General features: G+C 38.0%; 1 protein-coding gene and 1 long non-coding RNA gene across 4 annotated transcripts in view; one reads left to right on the top strand and one right to left on the bottom strand.

Moving 5' to 3' along the window:
• The window catches only part of LOC144588425 (uncharacterized), a 30862-nt gene extending 17536 nt beyond the window's left edge, over nt 1-13326 (top strand). The window contains exon 2 of the long non-coding RNA XR_013543992.1: nt 47-13326. This is a non-coding gene — a long non-coding RNA (uncharacterized LOC144588425). The remainder of the gene's footprint in view (nt 1-46) is intronic.
• Nucleotides 1-25187, bottom strand: part of PRKG1 (protein kinase cGMP-dependent 1) — an 833788-nt gene that overhangs the window by 637281 nt on the left and 171320 nt on the right. The gene's annotated exons all lie outside the window — the stretch shown is intronic.

Here is a 25187-nt window from a genome sequence, read left to right as displayed (position 1 = left end):
TAGTTTAGTTAGTTAGTTTAGTTAGTTAGTTTAGTTAGTTAGTTAGGTTAGTTAGTTAGTTAGTTAGTTATAGCCTGCTCTATATCAGGGTGGGTTAGAGAGCTGTATAAAACATGGATGTACACTCAGGCCTTCCCTCCTGTCAATACTTAACTTTCCTTTATTCTTTCTTTATTTTATTATTTGCTTTTAGTACTATATTTCTTACGGATTATTTATGTAAATCTCTGTGTTTTTATTGTATATCTGTTCACTGGAAGCCGCCTAGAGTGGTCAAATAGACCAGATGGGCAGGATATAAATCAAATCAAATCAATCAATCAATCAATCAATCAAACAAACAAACAAACAATTTTAAAACATAAGATGTTTAAAATATTTTAAAATAAAACACAAAATTAAAACATTCTAACATTAGGGTCATTATACTATCACCATAAGGCAGATAAGACTTGAGAACACATAACAACGTCAGTTATGTTGTAACATGTTACATGCATTCAATAGGTCTAGTTCAATTAGTTTGTAATTAGCCAAAGATTTGATTTTTTAAAAAAATTGTCCATATTCTAAAATGTTGAACATTTTTGAAATAATGAACTGAAAATTATAAAATACAGTGCCTTCAGGTGTCAGATAGATTATACTTGACCACCACCACCAGGAGTCTCATGGAAATTTATAGACCTCCTGGTGAAAAATCAGAAGCCTGTGTTCACCATAGTTGGGCCAATAAACGGTTAACTCCAGAATGAAACCAAACAATCTTTGACAATCATATCAAAATTCATCTGAGTATCAAAGTATAAGGCTGCTCATTGTTACAAGAATTCTAGGCAACATCAGCTTGTCTATTTCTATGAGCTTTATCTACATTGTTTCTATGTTCTATATGTACAAAATACCCCAGAGCTGAATAATAATAATCTTAGAACTGCAGAGCTTGCAGGGAACTTATGGATCATTGAGTTCACTCCCTGTCAAGGAGGCACAGTGAGGAAATGAACTCCCAACCAAAGCACTGAGCTATCCAGAAATTGATGTAACATCCAAAAATCTTACAGGTATGAAGAAAACTGTAGCCAAAATAAAAATCCTTCCATTTCACTTGTAAAAAGATGCAAGGTTAATACTTAAACTGTAAGCAGATAAAATTCATGTAAAAGTGAAGGAACTTATAGCCTAAAAGAGGTAAGTATACATCCAGAATGCATTTCTTAAAACATTAAAATTCTTAAGAAAAAAAAGCATTATCTTTATTTTAAAAGCATGAGAAAATATCATAGCTACTAAACGTAAATACATAGTATGCAAAGTAAAATGCTTGCTATGATGAGGTAAATGTCCTCGCTAGACGATGATAATCCATTCCACTGAAAGCGCTGTTTAGCAAAATCATTGTCTAGCGAAAAGCATTTCCCTATTGGAATGCATTGAAACCTGTTTAATGTGTTCCAATGGGAAAGAATCGTCATTGTCTAGCGAAGATCAGCCATAGGAAAGCCGCTTTGCGGATCGCTGATCAGCTGTTTAAATCGCTGTCTTGCGAAGCTTAGGTCCTGAAAACACCTGTTTTGTGAGCGCAGAGGGAGCTGTCAAAATCGTTCTCTAGCGAAAATCGGTTTGCAAAACAGGGACCAAACATTGTCCAGCGAAATTCCCCCATAGGAATCACTGTTTTGCGAATCACTATAGCGATCGCAAAAAGTCAATGTCTAGCAAAAAAAAATGTCATGCGGGGTAACTGTCTAGCGAGGCACCACTGTATTTATAACTCTTTAAGTTGTTTTCCTTTTCTCCTAACTGTAAGCAAATCTACAGGGTATTCACTTTTTAAGATCTTAGTAAATAAATTTTAGAATGTAGCATATGTAGGAACGAATGTATTCAATATCTTGGTTCAATCATGAGTAAATATACTGGTCTACCACCCACAGGCTATCTGAAGTTTTTGTTGTTCAGAGAGAATAAAATAATAAAAGAGTTAGTGGTTAAGTTTTTATTTTCAGCTATGAGAATTCGTAAAATGCTATAGCAAAATTTTATATAATTCTATGTATTTATACGATGTATTTATTTGATGTACTTATAGTTGTATAATCGGGTTTATAACTACATAATGAAATTTACTAACTTACTAAGATCCTAGTGGCTCCAACAAAAAAAAATCTATGGAATTTTTTAATTGTATTTAAAGTCTTTGCGACTCTAGGAGTCTGTAATCTGAAACCTGGCAAATTGCCATTTACTTGTAATTTTTGTTATGGCTATTGATTTTATAAGCTTTAGAGCTCTAATAATTTGTGATTCTGAGCCTCTATAAAAATGGAACATTTACAGTGGCAAGGGGTTAGGATGGTAGATTCTTGTACGCTTAAAATGTTACAATCACCAGTAGAGTGTGCTATTGGACTTAAAATCGCCAATTTATAATAAACAATTTCATTAAATGATAAACAATAATTCATTTAACCATGACATCATTACAAATATCAGGTTACCTCAGTTCAGTTCCCTGTTAAACTGGCAGACATAAATGGTAAAACAGTGTCATCATTTCAATGACCTTGTTCTCGGGCAGGCTGGAAACATGCGTGTTGTTTTGAAAACAACTATAGCCAATGTAAACTATTCTGCTAGCCATACTTTTAAACCATACTTGTTTTTCACATTAACCTCTTCTACATCCCCTCTAATTATTTTTAACACCTTATAAATGCAAAATTTCAAATGCTGACACAGGCGTAAAAAAACCAAACATTTATTGCATATGGCTTTCCCCCCCTTGGGTGGTTTAAAATGTCCAAAGAGCCTATTCATCCCTTCCATACCACCGACTTATCTGTCATCTCTTCTCTTCCGTTTCATATCACTCAGCCTACTGACAACTACAGCTAAACAGAGAAAAACAGAAGGTATCTGATGAAAATCTAGAATTTTGAAGAAAACAACAATATAAAACAAAGAAAACTTTAAAGGTATGGATAATGGCATGCTCCCTTCAGATTTAAAAGAGCAAACTAGATGTACTGATAATTGCATAAATACACATAATTTGCACATTTTTCATATGCAAACAGCAGGTTATGGAATCCTGAACAACCTTGTTATAAGACTTAAACAAAGAGAAAAGAAACTTCTCTGAAGCAGCTATTTGATTCTCAAAGAAATGTGCCACTGCCACTGATAGATACCTGCTTTGAACTTCAAGGAACTGCAAGGGGCAGGTGACTACAGCTATCACATACTGATCTGCCCATTTCTTGAATGGAAATTCATGTAACAAATCCTATTAATATAATACCAAAGATATAGACTTGACACAAGACATACAGTAAATTTGTCCTAAAAACACTTACAGCAGCTGTTATAGATGTAACAAGCATTTTTATCTTCTCTAATGCCATCAGCAAAAGTGCACAAAAGTTCTGTTCAGCAACAAAACAGGTCCATGGCACTCAGTCTCATAACTTTAATCCATTTGATGCTTCAAAACTCGAATTGAAAGGCAAAAAGTAATTTTCAGATGCATTCATGATAATCTTTATAATAAAAGTCTTTTGCAACAAGGAAAGCTGCAGATATTGGCAAATACATTTAAAGTGTTTCTTTCAGCCATCATCTATTTTCATAGCAGCTAATTTTCCTTTCATATAGCCTCCGAGATCAGATTTAAGCCTCAGCTGCTCGCTAATGAATTGCTGCTATTATTAAGTATATAAAGCATGTGGTCATGTTAAAGGAAAAACCATCATATGGTTTTTAATTTTTAAAATCTCACTATCGATCAAGGATTTTTTATGCTTCTTGGCAAACCTTAAAGCATACTGCATATTTACATGTTTTCTTTACCTATGATATTATTCCCAAACTTTCAAGAGATAAAGGATCACATCTGCAGTCAATGTGAAACTTTTATAATCGGGTGTTTAAAGTAACATACTAAAGGTTAGAATGAACCCAGTGAAATACTACAATAAACAAAACAAAACAAAAAGACCACTAGTTCTTTGTATGGGAATTCTCAACCTTTCCCATCTTAATCCCTCCCCCTTCCACCCTTATCTCTTTCAAAAAACCTGAATCCCACTGTGATAAAAGCAAAATCCCTACTTTTCCTGAAAAGGACACTTCTGCATTTACAGGCATTCAATTGTTCATTAATTATTAACATTAAGTTGCTCACTGGAAGGACACATACTGAAGCTGAGGCTCCAATACTTTGGCCATCTCATGAGAAGAAAAGACTCCCTGTGAAAAGACACTGATGTTGGGAAAGTGTGAAGGAAAGAGAAGAAGGGGACAACAGAGGATGAGATGGTTGGACAGTGTCATCGAAGCTACCAACATGAATTTGACCCAACTCCAGGAGGCAATGGAAGACAGGAGGGCCTGGTGTGCTCTGGTCCATGGTGTCACAAAGAGTCGGACACGACTGAACAACAACAACAATGGATGGGGGAATGGAAGCACTTCTGGCTTCTACTTACTACTGGCATGCCAGAAGTTCAATAATAATAAACAATTCATGGCATGCAAGATCAGTAGATGAATGCAAGAGAGTGAATTCTTCTTACTCATTCTTATGAAAACTCCATATCCTACCTAGACAGTTTTTATGTACCACCATTGGCACATAACCAGTGATTTTTTAGAACATCTAGTCATTTTAAGCCTCATTCAGATAGGGCATTTTAGTATCCTAGAGGTCATGCTTTTGCAGAAGTCACAAAGAACTCAGTCTGCAATGCATATCCCAAGCATTCCTCAAGTACCCAAAAGCAAACAGCTGAGAAGCAGCCTCTTGAAAAGCTTCTAGGTAGGTACGGAAGGGCATGGCTGTCCATGAAACAGTATATAAAAGGAGGCAGAAGATGCGCCCTGTGCGTTCTAACCCTAACGGAGAAACTGATGTCATGAAAAGGAGCGGATGATCTTGTGCTGTAGACATCATGGTAGGACACCAAGAGACATGATTTTGGAATGCTCAGGGAAAACAAAAGAGGCAAATAAAGAAACAGCAGTAGAAACTTTTGAACTGCTCCTCGCAGACAGAAGTCTTCACTACATAATTCATGGAACATATAAATATATATTGCTTGGTCACTGAGCCCAGCTTGATTAGTATGACAATGGATGGAGGACATTTTTTCATTCTAAGGGGTCAGTCTGATAATCAAAAACCTAACATACACTGGCATCATTCAACAGAAGGCGGCAAATGTCCCACTCCATCCTCCTCCCCCACTGTTCTTTCTGTGCTAGTGTAGTTAGGTGGATAAGAAAATTAGGAGGCAATGTATCATGTAGAAGAAAAGTGCCTGCAAGGACCATTAAAGTGTCATGCTCTACTTGACTTTACTGTGCCTGACACAAAGGAAAAATATTCACTGAATCACATTTCCCACATTACTAGGATAAAATTTTGGCCCATTATCTCTAGGTCTTTTATTTATTATATTTATTTATTTGCATGTGAATAAAGACAGCTGTTTTTCTCAAGGTTCATACACTGGTATCACAATTCGAGGGCTGCAAAACAAGTTTTTTGTACTATTTTAGAAATGACAATTGTAGTATATTTAAGACGTAGAATTTGTCTTGGATATACTTTTTGTAATAAAAGTGAGGTCTGTCAGTAGCTTGAAATGAACATTCCAGTTCATAGATTTTCTGCCTCCGAGTGTTTTCCAAAATGCCCTATTATAAACAGAGAACTGTAAAATCTGAGCTCTTGCAAACTCAAGACTATGACTTCCTTTACAAAGTCAAGCCATTCATGTCTAGTCTTCCTCTTTTTCCCCATTTTCAACTTTTCCTGGCATTATTGTTTTTTCTAGCAGGTTTTGTACCTGCGACAGCCTCAGTTACATCATTTATGCTTCTACAGATTTCTAGTTGATTAGCTCTAGGGCCCACTTGTTCTTCTTTCTGGCACTCCAGAGTATTCATTCACACCATATCTTTGCTGCCCGCTTTCTTCACTGTCCAGCCTTCTCACCCATACATAGTAATTGGGAAAACATATTGTGGATGCTCCTCATCTTGGACACCAGGGACATGTCCTTATACTTGATCTCTCCTCACATTTTCATTGCTGCCCTTCCAAGTCTCAGTTGCCTTCTGATTTCTTGGCTGCAGCCCCCAATGGACTGATGACTGGACTAAGATATACAAAATCTTTAACAATTTCCATTTACTCATTGTCAACATTAAAGTTATATAACTCTTCTGTAGACATGATTTTTGTCTTAATGTTTAGCTGCAGTCCTGCTTTTCTACTTCCTTCTTTTTATATTATTATTACTTCCACCAATTTTTACTCCTCCTTCGTCTGAATCTAATCCAGTTCCAATATGATATATTATGCATCCAGACAAAACAGATAGAGAGATAAAATGCACATTTGTTTGACACCTTTGTGTACAGTAAACCATTTTGTTTCTCCATATTCTATCGTAACAGTAGTTTCTTGTCCACAACCGGACAATCAAATGTTGAAACATATCATTTCTATAAGAACAACCCATAACTTTTCATGATCCACAGAATCAAAGGATTTGCTGTAGTCTATACACAGTATATCACAGAAGTGAGTACACTCCTTCACATTTCATAACTATTTTAGTGTATCTTTTCATGTGACAACACTGAAGAAATGACATTTGGCTACAATGTAAAGCTTGTCTAACAGTGTAAATATGCTGTCCCCTCAAAATAGTGCAACACACAGCCATTAATGTCTAAACCACTGGCAACAAAAAGAGTACACCCCTAACTGACAATGTCCAAATTGGGCCCAAGTAGCCATTTTCCCTCCCTGGTGTCACGAGACCCGTTAGTGTCACAAGTCTCAGGTATGAAGGGGCAGTAGGTGTTATTTTATTTACTTATTTATTTAACTTATATGCCGCCCACTCTAGCCAAAAGTCTCTGGGTGGCTTATTGCTCTCAATCTCTCAGAGTGGTCACTGGAAGTTCCCCATGGCACCTCATGGTAATGAACTAGCTGAGGATCTGAAAAAAAATAAATTATTGCTCTATATAAAGATGGCCTAGGCTATAAGAAGATTGCCAAAACCCTGAAACTGAGCTGCAGCACGTTGGCCAAGACCATACAGTGGTATAACAGGATAGGTTCCACTCAGAACAGGCCTTGCCATGGTCGACCAAAGACGTTGAGTGCCCGTGCTCAGCATAATATCCAGAGGTTGGCTTTCGGAAATAGATGTTTGAGTGCTGCCAGTTATTGCTGCAGAGGTTGAAGGGGTGGGGGTCAGCCTGTCAGTGCTCAGACCATACGCCACACACTGCATCAAATTTGTCTCCAGGGCTGTTGTCCCAGAAGGAAGCCTCTTCTAAAGATGATGCATCAGAAAGCCCACATACGGTTTGCTGCAGACAAGCAGACTAAGGACATGGATTTCTTGAACCATGTCCTGTGGTGCGATGAGACCAAGATAACCTTATTTGATTCAGATGGTGTCAAGCGTGTGTTGCAGCAACCAGGTGAGGAGTACAAAGACAAGTGTGTTGTGCCTACAATCAAGTGTGGTGGTGGGAGTGTCATGTTCTGGGGCTCCAGGAGTGCTGCTGGCACTGGGGAGCTACAGTTCATTGAGGGAACCATGAATGCCAACATGTACTGTGACATACTGAAACAGAACATGATCCCCTCCCTTTGGAGACTGGGCCACAGGGCAGTATTCCAACATAATAACAACCTCAAACACACCTCCAAAAGAACCACTGCCTTGCTAAAGAAGCTGAGAGTAAAGGTGATGGACTGGTCAAGCATGTCTCCAGACCTAAACCCTATTGAGCATCTGGGGGGGCATCCTGAAATGGAAGGTGGAGGTACGCAAGGTTTCTAACATCCACCAGCTCTGTGATGTCATCATGGAGGAGTGGAAGAGGACTCCAGTGGCAACCTGTTAAGCTCTGGTGAACTCTTTGCCCAAGAGGGTTAATGCAGTGCTGGAAAATAATGGTGGCCACACAAAATATTGACACTTTGTGCCCAATTTGGACATTGTCAGTTAGGGGTGTACTCACTTTTGTTGCCAACAGTTTTGACATTAATGGCTGTGCATTGCGTTATTTTGAGGTGACAGTACATTTACACTGTTATACAAGCTGTATACACTGCTTTACATTGTAGCCAAGCGTCATTTCTTCAGTGTTGTCACATGAAAAGATATACTAAAATATTTATGAAATGTGAGGGGGTGTACTCCTGGGATATACAATGGTGCCTCGCATAACGAGTGCACCGTTTAACGGTGAATCCGCATAGCGATGCGGATTTTGCAATCGATCGCTAATGCGATTGCATACCGATGTTTCTGCGCATTGCAATGGGGGGAACAGCTGTTTGGTGGTTCCAAAATGGCCGCCGGAACACCTAAAATGGCCGCCGGAACACCCAAAATGGCCGCTGGAACACCTAAAATGGCTGCCGGAACACCCAAAATGGCCACGGCCGGATGGGGAAACATCGCAGAACGGTGAGTTTTGGGCCCATTTGGAATGCATTAAACGAAGTCTAATGCGTTCCTATGGGTTTCCCCGTTCCGTATAGCAATGTTTCCCCAAAGCGAAGGTTAATCCGCAATGGATTAACCTCGCTATGTGGGGCACCACTGTATTGTATAGAGAAGGAAGCATGACAGGATTAATAAATGTCTCAGGTCTGTTAATAATATAAACTCTACCAGCTGAATTACTGTTCCTTACTCATGGGGCCACCAACATGAATTTCATCCAACTCCAGGAGGCAGTGGAAGGCAGGAGGACCTGGCGTGCTCTGTTCCATGGGGTCACGAAGAGTCGGACATGACTAAACAACTAAACCCATGAGGTTTAAGGCACAGATAATACAACTACTAGAAAGAGTAATCAAAATGAAGTTGGCATATTTTAAATCTGATTATTAATGCACATTAAATTATTCTTCATTTATTACGTGATTTTTTGTGTCACACACATACGCAAAATGCTACTACCACACAATCAAAGGCAAATTAGCTTTCCAATGTGTAGCTGAGATCACTGGCTTTCTATTGACCTCACTCAATTTGCCTTCGGCAGCAGTGACACATAGACAAATTAAAGAGCCAAAGCTTTTAATGGCACAGAGATAAAAGGGGAAGGGGAATAAAGATACCTCCTAAATGTCTATGTCAGGCTTCTAACAGGGTCACAGCCAAAGCAGGGCCAATAACAGGGTAATGCCAGGTGCTGCAATATTATAAATACTATATGACCCCAACATTTGTACTGTGTGAGACAATGCAGTTTATTTCTTCTGTAGCTCATAAATAGTACATTTCTGTGGATTATGCTGCATGTATCAGCCAAGTTCTTTCTTCTTTTCAACAACAACTGCAAACAAAGCCGGAGGTATAAAGAAAAATCAAAGTGATATGTTTCCATCTTACATTATTTTAAGCAAGCCTTTTTTTTAAAGAAAAGAACTATGGTTAGAAAAAAATTAATGGTTATGGAAGGAAGATATATAATGCAGTCTACGCTCTGTATACATTGGTATAAATACTGTTATTTTCACAAAAGAATGAAAGTGCACTGGCTTATATTAAGTACAATGCAAGCTATGGCATCCGTTAGCAAAGACCTATAACACAGTTACACAAGTTTTCCATCAACTACTTTTATTTAGCCACATACGAAGTAGTAAGCATGGAATAATTTGTACAAGTCCCAGGTCTGCTAAAACCACCCACATATTGTATGTCACAATCCAACACAAAATTGCATGTTAAGTAAATTGACTATACTGTGAATTAGCAAAATGCCAATGCAGGAAGTCTATTCACTTCTCCCTTCACATGAAAATATAAATAAATAAGAAAGGCACAGCTTTTCCAAGATCATGATTAAATGAGCCCAGACATGATTCAAAATGTGAAACTGCACATATATACAGCATTTTAAAAAAATCAGAGTTGTTAAACTGGCTTTTCATTTGTTTTATGCTCTAACATATCAAGAACACAGATATGTAAGTAGGTAGGCAGGCAGGTAGGTAGGTATCATTTATAGGCCACCTATCTCCCAATAAGAGGACTCAAGGCAGCTCACAGTATTAAAAATAGGATCAAAAACACAATAAGTTATATATTTAAAAAACGTTAAAACTATTAACCTGATTTAAATACAATGAATGATGTAAAGTACGGAATGGCAGGTATTGGAGGAAAATAAATGTTAACGATTTGCTTTAGAACTAAAGAACTAGGCTGGGGGTGCATGCAAAATGCCATTAAGTCCAGGTTTTTAAATTACTGCTCTGAACCACTGGCCTTGGCCCACATTATCTTTAGGTCAGAACATGACATGAATTCCTGACTGATTTACCTGCTCACAAAAAGGAAACAACAAACTATGCAGTCAAGCCTTTGGGGATCCCTATCCCCACACCAAATATGCCAGGGCAACACCACATAAATCCATAGGACTCTTTCTTGGTTTTGCTGAAAAACAGCTCTTGTATGTGTTTTGTTATGAACCAACTCAATACCTATATTGCGATGGAATATAACAACACATTTGCTGAACATTTAAAACAGGAGTGGACAAAAGACATAGGCTTTTTGGACTACAAATTCCATAATTCTAAATTATAGATGTTCCACCTGACAGACCCACATCTACAGGCTCCTGAATGTGGCTCACCTGGAGAAAAGACCTAACAAGGAAGGTGTCAAGGTCTAGTGCAGGCCTAGCTCTGCTCCAGCTTTCTGTGAAGAAACTAAGCTGCCCTACTGCCAGTAGCTTCCTTTTTGTAAAGGAAGGTATGGTGCAGCTAGGCCTAGAGCAACGTCCTGGAGTAGTGGGTGGTATATTTGGCACAAAATTTCACTCATGAAAACCTCAGAGGAGTGCAATTCTGCTTGGGAAATAAGAGGCATACTTCTCATGTGCCATGTTTCTTAGCAGAATCTTTGAGGGATTTGTGGAGGCATCAAGCAAAACTTTTGTACCATACACAGACCATGGGAAGCATGTGGCCCACAGGTTGTTTGTATTGCCCACACCTTACCTAAAAGGTGATATGAAGCTCAAAGGAAAGCTTAGTACATAAAGTGTTTCACAATCTGTAATCCTCTGATTTAAAAGGTGATATAAGGGCCATAGCAAGCCTTAGTATTTTGTAATCTATGATTATCCTCGGCCACATATTGCTATAATATAGAAGATTATTATTATTTTGACAAGGAGATATTGATGTTAGCATACTGGCATTCCTAGGAAGTGACTTATATAAATAATATTTATGTTGCTGCTAAATGTTCTTCCCTTGGTTTTGATTATAACTTTGCAATAAAAGCATACTTTGGTATAAGCAAAAGTATAGAATTATAGCATATATTGAGAGTGGAATATTATTCTCTTCAGTGAGAAAAGTACTATTCACAATGAGAACTTCACAATTAAAAAAATGCTGCCATACTAGACTCTGTTAAGGAAACAGAAATAAAGGTGGTATACTATGAATTGGTATAGTTGTCACCCCTCCCCATGACCTTCATCGTCAGCTTTAATATCTGTAATCTGTATTGCTTCTCTAGGGGGTACACTTTTGCAAGGCCACATACACTGACGGTTCAATGTGCACAATTTGTATGCTCTTTGTCTTATTCTCGTTTGCTTTAAAATCTATAATGGAAGGATTATGAATGTTGTCATAATTCCACCCGAATTTTAAACCAGCAACATAGCAGACAGATTACCATATTTCTTATTTAGCCCAGATTGCTTGTTGTTGCATAAGTATAGAGTTCTCAACAAGGCTTGACATTCCAGGTAAGTTTATTGAGACTTATTGGGTGTCCTCAAGTGTAAGGAAAATCAGAGCAGTGATTATGGAATGGTTTTATAAGTCTGCTCTGTTTTTCTTTAGAGGAAAAAAGGAGTGAGCCTAGCTAATTGCTCACATCGACTAAGGCTTTAGCATGCATGTGTTGGAGTATGCAGATCAATTGTGTCCCAGTATGCAGTGGATCATTCTGCCAATCACTCAATTCTACCATGCTATTGGGGCGGCATTGTGCTATCTGATGGCTCTCTCTCCATCCACACTTGCATCCATGGCATCGCGCTTTAGGGGGTAGTTTACCCAGTTTAGAAACATTAATCAAAACTAAAGAAACTTGCCTGGAATATGTAAGACAAATACCTTCTTTATTTTTCACTCAAATTTTGACCTTTGCTACTAAAATACTAAAGTCTGTAGTTACGGTAATAAACCTTTATGAAGTTATTACAAGTTAAATCCATGTTTTTTACTCTGTACTTAATTTAGTTAATTGAAGATAATTGGTCAGAACACAATGATCTCTAACATGGTAGCAGAGGATGGTTCAAGTGGCCAAATTCTGTGCGGCAGCAATGGTTATTCGTAATAAAATGTTTGGGCAGGTGATTTTAGATGGATATATTTTTAATATAACTCTTTCTGAGGTTTTACTTACATTAAGGATACATGATATTATTAACTGGAAATAAGTGGTTGTTTTATCATATTTTAATGGAATTTTATTACCCTGACTGACTTTAAAAAACTATAATTATATGTATCTATTTTATATTGATTTGGTTTTATTGGTCTTTGACCGTAATAAAATATTCATTCATTCATTCATTCATTCATTCATTCATTCATTCATTCATTCATTCATTCATTGTGATCCAATTACTCTTCCATTGCTGAGCTATGGGTCTAACAACAGATTGGTGATCAATGCTGAAATTAGAATCAATAGATAAAAATGACAAAAATATCGGCTTTGAGAGGAAAGTTCAGGTGGATGAACTATGAATTTAGACAAAAGAGAAAATAAAAATGTATTCATACCTATTAGAGTATGATTTAGAAGATAAGAGTGTGAAGGAGGTGAAGGTCAAAACTTTGGTTATAATATTGATATTGAGGACTGGACAAAAATGTAGAAAGATATCTGTAAGTTGATTAAACCAGTTAATCTTAGAGAAAATAGCCTTAGAATGTTTCACAGATGGCATTTTACTCTGGTAAGATTGGCAGAAATGTCAGAAGGGATCAGTAATGTTCACTGGAAATGTAAAAAAAAAATCCAGGGGCTTATTATCATGTATGGTGGTCATGTGAAAAAGCAAAAAAAATTGGTTACAGGTTTGGGAAATGTCACAAGAAATTGTTCAGCAAAAATTAAGTTTTAAACCTGAAATGTTATTGAATATAATGCCAGAGATTATTGACAAAACAATAAAATATAGTCTACTGTATATATACACATTGCAGCCAGGTTACTCTGGGCCCAAAAATGGAAAAATGGAGAAACACCACCGATGGGTAAGCTATTAAAAAGCTACTGGATATTGCAGAACTAGATATGGTTTCAGAGGCACTGTGGGATCAACTGAGATACTTTGTAAAGGAAAGCTGGAAGCTGGTATATAATTTGGTCCAGAAACAGACAGGAACTTAGGGGAAGAAATAGTCATGGCGAACCAGTGCTCACTAGAATCCTTTGATGCTATTTAGATGACCAGACGATAGCGAAATCTCTGATCTATATATATAGTATGGATGTTTAGCTTTGCTGTTTTTTGTTATTTATGTTATTTTTGTCAGGTATTATTTTGTTGTGTTGCATGTTTTATATGTATTAATTTTAAAAATATATGGTGAGGACTTGATGAAATTTTTGCTCCAGTTGTCAAGCACACCACCATTTGAATGCTTCTAAGCCTAGCTGCTTCCGGAAAAAAATGCATGTTGAATATCTGGATGTGAAAACTGCATTTTTGCATGGATAAATTGGAACTATACATGCAACAGCCTCCTGGCTTCACAGATCCCAAGAACAAGGATCTAGTGTGTAAGCTTCAAAAGGAGGGGGGGTCTATGGCTCAAAGCAGATGCTGTTAAGCCAAGGTTTCATCAAAAGTAAAGTGGACCCCTTCACACAAAACAAAGATAGCAGACTCGTATACATCCTTACATATGTGGATGGTTCATTGTGAAGATGAACGAGACATCAAAGAGATGGTATCCAACCTCAACAAATGGAAGTAAAGCGACTTGGACAAGCCAGCTATTACTTGGGGATACAAATCGACGGAGAAGATGGTGGTTTTCTTCTGAGCCAAAGGGAAAAGATTCTTGACTTGGTGGAAAGTCTTGGACTGCAGGATGCCAATCCTGTATCCACTCTGATGGAAACTGGCTTTCATAAACAGAGAGAACCAAGTGAACTCTTGCCCAACCACCATGGCTACAGAGAAGTCATAGGAAAGATGCTGTATCTTGCCATGACAAGACCAGATATTGCGGTGGCGGTGGGCAGTCTTTGTTGAAGGAACAACTCACCAACACAAAGAAACTGGACTGGGATTAAGCAGGTGGTGAGATATCTAAAGGGTACTGCACATTTGAAGCTTAAATTACCATCTACAGAAAATTCTAGACTAGTGGGGTTTGCTGATGCAGATTGGGCAGAAGACATAGCTGATTGTAAATCCACTAGCGGGTATGTATTTTTCTATGGGAATGGACCAATGAATTCGATTAGCCGCAAACAAGGTAGCATAGCTCGCTCTTCTACAGAGGCGGAGCACATCTCAGCTGTTGCAGCTTGTGATGAAACTGTATGGCTCAAACTCTTGCTTGCAGACCTCAAAAGCAGATGAACCTACTCCAATTAGGGTTTTTGAAGACAATCAAAGTTGCATCAGACTTTCCTTGTCAGAAAAGACAGGTGGGCACACAAAACACATTGATGTTAAGCACCACATCATGAGAGAGATGCAAACAGAGAAATTGTTAAAATTTATTTATTTTATTTTATTTTATTTATTTATTTAATTTATACCCCGCCTATCTGATCGGTGAGGACCACTCTAGGCGGCTAATTGGAGTATTGTCCCACTAAGGACATGACCGCCTTCTTTATTTTTCATTCAAATTTTGACCTCTGCTACTAAAATCTGTAGTTAATAAACCTTTATAAAGTTATTACAAGTTAACTCCATGTTTTTGACTCTGTACTTAATTTAGCTCATTGAAGATAATTCTCAGAACACACGATGATCTGTAACAGTATGAACTCTTTCTTATTTATTTATTTATTTATTTATTTATTTATTTATTTATTTATACATACATACATACATACATACATACATACATACATACATACATACATACATACATACATACATACATACATACATACATACATACATACATACATACATACATACATACATACATACATACATACATACATACATACACCTCCTTCCTCCTTAAAAAGGGCCCAAGCTGGCTCACATCACTGAAAGACAATATTTAAAGCTAAGAACAATGAGTATAAAGAGGCAGCTTACATCATTAGAGGACAATATTAAAGCTAAAAACCATAAGTATACAAATATTTAAAAAGAACAAATACATATCTGAGAAATGGAAACCACATGTAGTATTAAAAACTCAGTCAAAGCAACAATGCATAACACAATCCATCTAAAATTCACACTCAGGTAGTCAGTCACTGAAGGAAGGCTTGCCTGAAGATTAATTGTTATGTATTGTCTTGTTATGTATGACTTGTTACGTACTACCAAGTTATATCTAACTTAATAATGACCCTAATAGGGTTTTCAAGATATGAGAGATGTTTAAGGCATGTTTTTATCATTGCCATTTGCCAGTGAGTTTCCATCACTGAGCAAAGTGTGGACCTAATGCTACTGATTCTTAGTCTGTCACTCTATTTTCTACATCATACTATCTTTCTGACGTATGAACTAGATCAGCATATTGCCAACACAGAACATTACTAAGCATAGTGTACCACAGAGTTGCTCATTTTGCTATTAGTGCCTTTAAAAAAAGTCTCTGCTTCCAGTCATAAAAGGGACGTGGTGGCGCTGTGGGCTAAACCGCAGAAGCCTGTGCTGCAGGGTCAGAAGATCCGGCAGTCGTAAGATCGAATCCACGCAACGGAATGAGCACCCGTCGCTTGTCCCAGCTCCCGCCAACCTAGCGGTTCGAAAGCATGCAAATGCGAGTAGATAAATAGGGACCACCTCGGTGGGAAGGTAAACAGCGTTCCGTGTCTAAATCACACTGGCCATGTGACCACGGAAAGATTGTCTTCGGACAAAACGCTGGCTCTATGGCTTGAAGAGCGGGATGAGCGTCGCCCCCTAGAGTCGGACACGACTGGACAAAAATTGTCAAGGGGAACCTTTGTACCACAAAAATTAATGCAGACAGGCAGGACCAGAAAACCCTGGTTGCATTAGGGTGTACTGTATTGCTAAAATGATGGTTTATCATGTCAATGAACCTGAGCGATATGGTTGCCCCTCTCCTTTCCTCTCATACACGGGGAGATTTTGCATTAGCTATGACGATAGACTACTGAGGCAAATTTTAACTGCAAGGCCCAAAAATCTCACAGAATGGTTGAAATCTGCAAAACAATTGAAGAAAGCAAATGCAGTGTCCATTTCATTTAAAAAGAACAGCTGATAAATAACCAGAAGAGTTAAAGTTCAACATCAATCTAAACTTTACAAGGCAAACATATATTTCTAGTACTGTATTCCAATACAGTATTTTAATTCAGAAAAAAGGCTATTATCATTTAGTACTTGAAGACATATTTGCCCTCCATAAATTATATTATTGTCCAAGATTCACACTTCCTGGCAAACCGGACATTTGGGGATGATTCCTGTTGCAGAATGTTCCACATCAGTATTTCAACTTGACACATGTAGAGCCAGGCCACTGCCTCTTCTAAGAGAGTACTGTTTACTTTGGCTAGCCATGACTCTTTGAGGCTTCAAGGACCAAGTCCTACAACCTTTGTACTGGAGATAAACTAGGGATTGAAACTGACAATTTCTAGACATGTAATATAAGCCCACAAGACTGAAATGACAATGCTACTAGCACATAGCTATCCTTAATCCGCTTCTAAAATAATTATGTATTCTGCTCTACTGGCAGGCTGATTGAGAAAGATGAAGCAGGACAACACCACCTGGGAAAACAGAGACAATGATGTCCCTGTACAGGAGTTTTGGCTATTCTGGTGGATTAAGGATATAGTACACCAGACACTCCTATTTAGGTTTGTCAAAGAATGTCTCATGAATTTTCTTCTATATCAAGAGATATAGTGTAGTCCAAATTATACTTCTAGCCCTATAAATTCCTGCTAATCTACACATGCTAAGCACTGGATTTACATTTAATAAATTTTTGTTAACAATTAGACATCACTGGAATGTAATTTTGATGTAAATCCAACTTAGTACATGTAAATTAGCTTCAAATGGACCATAAAGAAAATTAAACACAACCACACTTAATTGCCTATTTTATTTTGGAAGAAAGTCGTCTCCATTATGTGACTGAGGCAGGTATCATACGCAAGCAACACATCTTCTAAATTCCCCAAGCACCAATGCTGTCCTTAATAAAGTTCATTATCAGGTGTAGGCAGGAGTCTTGATTTTCCTAAAAGTGGAAAATAGTGAGCAGTAGATAAAAGATCACAGAACTTCTTTACCTCATCTTGCCTTGGAGGATTAATAGGCTTAAGGCCAAATCAGACACATTGTTAATTTTGTAACTGCAATTAAACATTCACATTTTTGTTACATAAATAGGCCAAAGGTAGTGCAGAAAAGAGATACTACGGAGATTAGAAGTTTAATTCTTTTCCTCCTTGTGACAGTCTCAAAAAAATACTGTCTCCCAAGCATTATTTTAATTCCCTTCGCCTAAAATTGTTCCAAGGGTGTTCACACTTCCCCATAACAGATTAAACTTTTTTGACTCACAACCTCTGCAGAAGAAACTAAAAATCTTTGTACTAATACATGTAATATAAGGCCACTCCTACGTGTTCTTGTGAACCACTCTTACAAAAACTTCTTTTTGTTATGTACATTTCAACTATTTTATTACTGTATTTTAAAAATCCTGTAAAATGGGGTTGGTGAGGCAGAGAGAAGAGGACTAACAAGAAACATTCTAGTTTCTCTATTTTCTCCTATGAACATTAATATGCCCTTATTTAACTGATCTGCTTAATAAAAAAAAGCTTTGTAAGCATAATGCTCTCAAAGGTACAGGAGATAATATGGTGCACAATATGGACTATTAATACAAAATGAGGGAAACCACATCATTCTTCCTGCTTTCTTTAAGAGCACAAGGCTGGTAAACTATTTATATGTCAGAACGTCTTTAAAAGAAAGCTGCCTTATTATTTTTAATCAGAAACGTATAGTACAGCATGCAGTCAACACTCTGTTAAAAATGCTCAGTACATCTAACTTTGAACTCTTTCTGCCAAAAATGTTTCTCATAGTTTTCTAGAGATTCATGAGTGAGTTTGATGTTTATGGAACACAAACATCTCTGAAAAGATACAATATCTTCCCTACTGATAGTCTCTTAAAATACACTGCTTCAGGGGGCTGCTGGCTATATGATGAATTGTAAGGCCTGGCAAATGTCTTGCATGAACCAAGGGTGTACCATAAAATACACATCTGCAACTTAAAGGAATCCCATGGTGAAAAAAGAAGGGTTCTTTGACTGACAAATTGTGTGGAAAGGGTATCCTGAAGCTAGCCCTTTTTGTTTCATATAAAGTTTATGCTGCCATCTTGACATCTTTTCTTTCTCCATACTGTATGTTGGAATTCTAACCTTTAAGCAAAGCAAAGAACAAGAAGGTAATATTTTAGAGGAAAACAGGGAAAACAGTGGGCAAAATGTCACAACCGATCAGAAGAATGTGAATATAAGCAAATCCTAAACCAAACTCTTGTGTTGCCCATAGTTCCTTTTTAATCCTTTGCCAACATTTGCAGGTTATTTTCCTGACTAAGAGACTGGCCTTTCCCCCACAGAGAAATTTAAAGCCTGCTTTTATAGGCCTGCCAATAGAAACTACTGAGAAATAGTACTTGGCCTCAAGACAGAGCATCTCTCTTCAGGTTCAGTGCAATGTATTGGGGAAATAGTATTATACCAATGTTTGATTTTTCTATTATGCACACTTTTAGACAGGCCTTCCTAGATCATGTTCCTGCAGAATGGCAGTTATTAATAATTAATCAGGTTTCCAGGCAATACTTTAATACTAAACTCATTAGCTCCTGTTTCAATTGTTTCCTCCAGAACTTGAACCACTAAGTGTTCATTAACCACACTTGGTGTTTAGTGACACTTCCACTAGAGTGGATTAGCTATCAAGCAAATACAATACTGAGTTGTTTCTTAAATGCCCCCTCTCACCACTAGTCAGGAGGAGTGTATGCTTGAGTTTAAATAAATTTTAAAACACAGCTAATCAGTGAAGTGGACTCCCTTTTTTTCAATGCAAGACGTTCAAGTTACTGTGTTCCAGCCTATTCTTCAACAGCACAACATTCTGTACAAATATTCTCAAAAATGAAGATCTTACTTTGTGATCCTGGCACATATGCCGTACTGCTGTTAATCCTGCTATCACTGCTGTAATGTCAAAATGTATTTAGCATAAGAACAGTGAAACAATAATTATCAGGGTGTAACTCTCAAGAGGAGGAGGCTCTTGAGAGTCCCCTGGACTGCAAGGGGAACAAACCTATCAATTCTAAAGGAAATCAACCCTGAGTGCTCACTGGAAGGGCAGATCCTGAAGCTGAGGCTCCAATACTTTGGCCATCTCATGAGAAGAGAAGACTCCCTGGGAAAGCCCCCGATGTTGGGAAAGTGTGAAGGCAAGAGGAGAAGGGGATATCAGAAGACGAGATGGTTGGACAGTGTCACCGAAGCAACCAACATGAATTTGACACAACTACGGGAGGCAGTAGAAGATAGGAGGGCCTGGCGTGCTGTGGTCCATGGGGTCACAAAGAGTCGGACACAACTAAACAGCTCAACGACAACGACAACAACTCACAACTCAACCCACAGCTGGGACCCATTTGTCCGAGTCACATCGTTGAGTCCCTATGGGCCTCCCTACCTTCAGCTGTCCCTGCTGCCTACCACCACCACCTTCAGAGGCAACAGGCCCAGCTTCCGTTCCACAGAAATAATCAATTAAACTCTAAGCCAAGAGCAATACACAACAAACAAACAAGAAAAACAGAAAGCTAACTAAAATGCCTAGGACTTACACACAAGTGTAGCATCAGCATAGTCTCAGAGCTTGGAAAGAGTATATCACTCATGGCATAACAGGAGAGCAACTGAGCATGACACCTCCTAAAAGAGAACTCAGCCAACTAAAGTAACTTCTAAACTTCTTTTTATACTTAATTCATCACTTTCTAGACTTTTCAAGATGGTCTACCAGTAAGATTTCAAGTTCCCTCAAATGTTCACAAAAATCCCTTCACCACAGATGAAGTCATCCCCAAATTAACACAGTACTCAGCCTCGAAGTATTAGCTCAAAAGATAAATCACAGGTGGTATTTCCATTCCTTTGTGAACAAAAGCTGTCCCCTTGGTTCATGCAAGACACTGAAAATAGGCTGAATTTTCCAGAAAAGTTTCCCAACCCATTTTCTCCAATTTCTCAATTTCTTTACACTGTCTACCACCAAAACATTTCAACACATAAATATGGCAATCCAAACAAGTTGTTTATACTTTTTAAGTTAATTGCAAAGTAGACATCATCAGTCTTTAAACACACTACAGTGGTGCCTCAACTTACAAACGTCCCGACATATGACCATTTTGAGTTACAACCAGCTCTGGCCACAAAATTTTGCTTCAACATGTGGCTGGAGCTTTGAGTTACAACCCAGAAAAAGGCAAGGGAAAAAGGCAGGGAATTCAAATTGCTAACAGTTGGTGGCAAAGAGGCTGCTTCTTTGTAGCTCTTTCGTCCCAGCACTTAGAGAGTGTGCGATTGGAGGAGGCTTCAGACTGCCTGCTAAGGTAAGGTGCTGCTTTCTACTTTTTAAAAACTGTTCTGGGTGGGTTTTGCAGTGTGATTTTGGGCTAGGTGGTGGGATTATGTTTGTATGCTGTGACGAGTCTTGCAGGGTTTGTTTGTTTTTTGGTTGTTGTTTTTTACCATTTCCAATGGGTCTTGTGGGATTTGTTTGCTTTTTAGTTCTTGTTTTTCCCCCATTTCCGATGCGTCTTGTGAGGTTTGTTTGCTTTTTGGGGTTTCCCCCCCATTTTTGTTCTGCTCTTTTTTTTTTTTTTTTTTTTTTTTTTTTTTTTTTTTTTGCATTTCTAAAGGGTCTTGCAAGGTTTGTTTGCTTTCTGCTTTGCTTTTTTCCCCATTTCCGATGGATCTTGCACGGTTTGTTTGCTTCCGGGTTTTTTTTTTCATTTCCAAAGGATCTTGCGTGGCTTGTTTGCTTTCCTTCCCCCCCCCCCCCTTTGGCTGGAACGGATTAATTGCATTTCAGTGCATTCCTATGAGAAATGGTGCTTCAATTTATGACCATTTCAAGTTATGACTGGAGTTCCGGAACCAATTAAGTCCATAAGTGGAGGCACCACTGTATTCTAGTTCTGGCATGAGGCATGAGATCAGCTGTACTTTCTGCAAGTTTTCTGCAGTAACAGTGGTATCCTGCCCCTGCTCCAGTTAAGCCCTGGAATACTTATTTTATAAGCATAATGGCTGCTGTCTATTTGCAAAAATGAGATTGCATGCATTACAGACTGATTTTTGTTTTTCTTTTATGAAAGACAGTGAGAAGTCTCTACATATATGGGCTGAGTTAGTTAATTAATCACAATCAGTAGACCAGCAATGAAACTAAACAAGACAGTTATCTTAGTTACAAAGCAATATATAATGACATAGCTCAATGACATCAGTTCAAGCAGAGGGAACGAGAGAGAAGTCAAGTGTAATCACCACCACCATCACAAAAATCATTCCATCATTAAATAATGAATTGCTTCCTTATTGTCACTACCACTTACATGATTTTGGCTTCTACTAACAATGTGTGTGGAATTTCATTTGTCAGCACTCATTTAATATAAAATTAAACTGGCCGTTATATAACCAACCCATATGCTCATGAAACAAATTGAACAAGCAGGAACCCAAATGATATGGCTCACCAAAAAATCAAAACAAAAACAATGACTGTTGATAATTCTAGTGACTTTCCCACTCATAAAAGATCACACAAAACTCATTTCTTTTAGTGTTCACTAATCTCTTGCTGAAATTTACGTATTTTCTACCAGCCAACTTTGAAGCATGGAAGATGTTTCCCTAATTTCGTTTTTAATCTCATCTAACATAACTGTGGATGTTCTCATCAATGTCTAATCCTTTTTCTGAATCCTGTTAATCTCTTGGAGTCAACGACATCTTGCATCAATGAACTTTCACAGGTTAACCATGTATTACCAAAAACAAAAATTAAAATTAAAAAAAAACCTAGTGCTTCCTAACAGCTTTTGAATAAGACAACTCTCAGTTTTACTAGATAACTTTATGTGTGTCTTTTAAGATACAACATGGGAGTGCCCACATTAATTTCACTGTACAATGGCTGTTCAGTATTTTGTATATCCTGATTGTGTTATTTATAACTGGACTTCCAAAGAATCCTGCTGCCCATTTCTGTAATAAAACTGAATTAGACTTATCATCCTGCATCCAATAATATCACATACTGTAAAGGAAGTAAGCATTCCCAAGGTGAAGGTCACACGATGCTTGCCATATTTTTGGTTAAATTTATTCAGATGCTTCACAAAAAAGAAGCAGTGTTCTACTCTGCAGAGAAAAGTACAATTAATGACATACTTTTTGAAAAAAAAAGAAAAGTACAGGCCATGGAAGAATTGCAAAATATAAGTAACAATTAACACTGCTATTAAAACAACTAATACTGTAGAGTTGTGTGGTCCTTACACAATACAAATGCAGGATAAATTGATACTTGTATTAGGCCACTACAAAAAAATCAAATAAACAGTACAAACTTTCATGGTTAAAATCCACTTCTGGCCATACACTAATATTCTGTGGACAGTGCAGAAAATGTATAAATGAATGTGCCAAAGATTGTATTCGCGAAGGCTTTCACAGCCGGGATCTAATGGTTGTTGTGGGTTTTTCGGGCTCTTTGGCCATGTTCTGAAGGTTGTTCTTCCTGACGTTTCGCCAGTCTCTGTGGCCGGCATCTTCAGAGGACAGCAACCTGTGCTCTGGTGTAGTTGGCTTGGGAGTGCAGTTTTTTTCTGAAGGTAATAGTATTTTATTCTCTCTAAATATACTAATTGCACCTTCCTGCATCAATGTGACCAGCAATGAGAACTCCAGTTCCATAAAGTACAACCCCAAACTTGAAAGGACACACATATAACTGTGTTAGAGATAAAACCATTTCGATCTTCCCCATGCAATTAAAAAAAAATTCTGACTGGGTAGTACCGTATTTTTCGCTCCATAAGACGCACCTTTCCATAAGACGCACCAATTTTTTAGGAGAAGAGAACAGGAAAATATAATCTATTTTCTTCGCTCCATAAGACGCACAGACTTTCCACCCCCCCTGTTTTGTGGGGGGAAAGTGCATCTTATGGTGTGAAAAATACGGTAATCATACAACTACTGCAGTTCAACCCTCATGGTCACGCTATTTATGTGCTGAATCTTTATAGCTGAGATGCACTAAATGGTGTTTAAAAGACGTGTCAACTGGCATTACCACATGTGAACATAATATGGTAAGATGAAAAGGTATTTGCTAAAAGGTATATTTCTACTCTCAGCTGCTTATTTATATGCTACTGAATTATCTGATACATGGATCACATTAACAAGGTGTGAAGGAGTCAAAGAGGAGAGTGTGCCATCCCCAGAAGATAAAGGAAAGGAGGGAGGGGGGAAAACAGAGAGCGACTACGGAGGCAAAAAGAGAAAGAAGCGGGAAGTTTGAAATGAGCTTAGTGGAAGAATATGAGGGTACGAAAGGGTGGAGCAAGAGTTGTCAGTTTGGGAGGAAAGTATAAGTAGCCAGGGGGAACGCCGATTCGAGGTAGAATTCGAGCTGTGGAAAAGGAAGAGAGAGCTGGAGAGGCTGAGAGAGTATGAGAAAGACTGAGGAGCTGTTGAGGGACTTCCCTAACCTAAAACCTAAGATCCCGTGCCAAAGGAGAGTGGGGAGACGAAGTATGAAACCCTCGAATGGGTGGTAGTAGTCTTCCCCAAGAATAAAGGACATGGACAACAAGTAATAAGACCGGACTCACGGTATAACACCCCTCCGCTGGAAGGTGACTGGGCAAGGCACCCATGCTGCGGCACCATTTGCGCAGTACGGAGCGCACCCTTGCGGAAGCCAACAGATGCCGAGAGGTTTGGCCCAGCACCCCTCTAAGTTCAGCTGATGGAAGACCCGATTATGTGATGGACAGTTATGGCCTGTTGCCAGAGTTGAGTTTCTTTGACCCCATCATGAACAATGTTGATCTGCCTGTTATTAATAAAGACAAAGTTGTTAAATTAAGAAGACGTCTCCTGTGGTATTTCCCACGCAAAATGAGGAGTCATCAAAATTTGAAACTGAACCCATTCACACAAGGGTAAAATACTGTATTGTATAATAGGTTATTTTAAAAGAATGGATTAACTTTAAAAAGTTTAAGAACCGTACAGTCATTTCTCACATACATACTTCCTCAGTCAAGCATTGTGTAGAATGACTCAGAATGAATATTTTCTCTCCTTTCATTTTGGCCCCAAGCAATCCAACTTAAAATATGACAAATTAACATATCTCTGCAATTATATAGATTTCATATTTATCTAAACGCATGCACCTCATCAGACTTCAGAATGAGATCCCGGTTAAGAACAAGACACGAATCAGTTAAATTAATGCTATATCTTGGTGACTGATATTTTTGTTGGTCATCAAAAGCTACATCAATAGAGAAGATATCAACATCTATGAAACCACAGTTGAAAAAACAAAATAATTGAAATAATAACTATTAAGAGTTCTCGTTTTTCTTGACACTACAATTACCAGAGGAGGAGGAGGAGGATTTTTGGCACCATCTATATGTCAGGAAATGGAATGAGATGATCCACTACCTTACCTTACAATAATCAGATCAAAGATGAATACTTTCCTCAGACCACAGTTACATTAATGAAATAA

This window comes from Pogona vitticeps, chromosome 3 (genome assembly GCF_051106095.1).
Source record: "Pogona vitticeps strain Pit_001003342236 chromosome 3, PviZW2.1, whole genome shotgun sequence".
In the NCBI taxonomy this organism is placed as follows: Eukaryota; Metazoa; Chordata; class Lepidosauria; order Squamata; family Agamidae; genus Pogona; species Pogona vitticeps.
The sequence above is the reverse complement of the archived record's forward strand: the minus strand, read 5'-3'. Positions and strand labels throughout refer to the sequence as shown.